Source organism: Rhagoletis pomonella, unplaced genomic scaffold (genome assembly GCF_013731165.1).
Source record: "Rhagoletis pomonella isolate Grant_MI unplaced genomic scaffold, Rhpom_1.0 Rhpom_scaffold_00006, whole genome shotgun sequence".
Classification (NCBI taxonomy): Eukaryota; Metazoa; Arthropoda; class Insecta; order Diptera; family Tephritidae; genus Rhagoletis; species Rhagoletis pomonella.
In genome coordinates, this window is record NW_023458560.1 from 58688215 (window position 1) to 58690592 (window position 2378).

The following is a 2378-nucleotide window of genomic DNA, read 5'->3' on the forward strand; positions in this document are numbered from 1 at the left end:
TCATCGCATGTGTTAGTGGACGTGAGTAAAAATAATGCAAATAAAAGTGAAAACGGACCAATTTGCTACAATTGTAGGGAAAGGGGGCACATAGCTAGGAATTGTGTGAAACCCAAAAGGAAGGTTGAGACAAAACATGTTGACCGTGTACATCAGATAGCAAGTGACGAATATGAGGAAAGTGGACAATGTGTAGAAAGTGAAACATCAATCAACAATATTGGTGATAAAAATGTGTGCATGGAATTGTGTAAGGAAATTACAGTCATAGGAAAGACATAGTTGAGATGTAAAGCGCTCATTGATTCGGGTAGCAGCAAATCCTTAGTGAAGCGGTCGATTACAGAGAAGTGTGGTTTATGTGTCATTGCGTGTAATGAAAAGTTAATTGGTTTTGCTGGTGGTGAGGTTGTTTGCCACGGAAAAATATCAGCGCGCATTAGATTTGATGATGTGTTACGTATTGTCGAGTTGCTAATTATAAATGACTCCGTGATGACGCATGACGCACTTATCGGAATCGACGTGCTGGCTAAAGGAAAAGTTGTGATTGAGGGTGGCATATGCAGAGTTATGGCAATTAGTAGAAGTGCTTTAGATATTGGTAGTACACTGGAAGCGAATGTGGAGCAAAATTTAATTGATTTAGTGAATGCATATGCGAATTGTTTCGGAGAAAAGTTGCCCGAATTGGGAAAGTCAAGAACATTCAAGATGGAAATTAAGTTAACGTCTCAGAGACCAATAGTTAAAAAGCCGTACAGTATTCCAATCCCGAAACAGCTCGTAGTCGAGAAAATAGTTGACGAATTGTTGCATTTGGGCATTATTCGGAGGTCAAATTCGCTGTATGCATCACCGGTCGTTTTGGTGCGTAAACAGAATGGCGAAGATAGGCTCTGTGTAGATTTTCGCGGGCTGAACACAATAACCGAAAAGCAGCCGTGGTTGATGCCTACAGTGGATGGAGTTTTGGCAACATTGTCTGGAAAGAAATTTTACACTACGTTAGACCTTATGTCTGGTTATTACCAGATTGAAGTAGAAGAAGATTCCAAACCGTTTACTGCATTCGTAACGCCCAGTGGACATTTTGAGTTTAACAGAATGCCATTTGGCTTACGAAATGCTCCGTGTACTTTCCAGAGGATGATGTCACAATTAATTGCACCTTTGAAGAGAGCAGTAGTTAGTTATGTAGACGAGGTTATTATAGCGACTGAGACCGAGGACGAAAACTTATTTTACTTGGAGGAATTTCTGAAAATTATTCAGCAAGAGGGGTTAACATTAAGGCTATCGAAGTGCTCATTTTTGAGGAGAGAGGTTACTTTCTTAGGGCATCAGGTTGATGTTAGTGGCATTAGGCCGGGGAATTTGAAAACTTCAGCGATAGAAGCATATCCGACTCCGCATAATCAGTTAGAAGTTCGACGGTTCTTGGGATTGAGTGGGTTCTTCCGCAAGTTTGTTCCCGGATATGCTCAAATCGCTAAACCCCTTACCCAGCTAACGAAGAAGAGCGCACATTTTATATGGGATTCGGAGTGTGAAGAAGCGTTCCGACTATTAATTAAATTAATTATTAGAGCCCCAGTGCTTACAATTTATGATGTCACGAAAGAGCACGAACTTCATACCGACGCCTCGAGTGTAGGCATCGCAGCTATTCTGTTGCAAAATGAGGGAAACGATTTGAAGCCAGTAGCGTATTATAGCCGAACACCGCAGGAGAAAAATTATCATGCGTACGAATTAGAAGTCCTTGCAGTTGTTGAAGCTTGTGAAAGGTTCAGAATGTTCTTACTGGGGAAATGTTTCACTATTGTTACGGATTGTCAGTCAATCACAACAGCGAAGATGTCAAAACCAATGGTACCAAGGGTAGCGCGTTGGCTTTTAAGACTTTTGGAGTATGACTGCAATATAGTGCACCGCTCCGGGTCTTCGATGAGTCATGTTGACGCCATGAGTCGTTCGCCAGTTGATGGGGCGAAACAAGTCGAAGATGTCGGTGAAAAAGTTTTAGCATTGTCAACCAATGATTGGGTTTGCACCATGCAAAGGCAAGATGACAAGCTGAACGAAATTATAAACATTTTGCAGAGTAGTGATACTGGCGGCCAACGAAGCGATATCCGTTCAAATTATTGCCTGAAAAGCAATCGATTGTTTCGAAAAGTGGAGCATGGGCGGCAATTGCTAGTTGTTCCAAAGGGTATGCGATGGCGCGTACTCAAGCTTTGCCATGATGACGTCGGGCATCCTGGTGTAGACGGAACTATAAAAAGAATCGGACAAAATTTTTGGTTCCCACGGGTAAGGAATTTTGTCAAGGGTTTCATAAAATCTTGCATTGAGTGTTGCTACCACCGCGA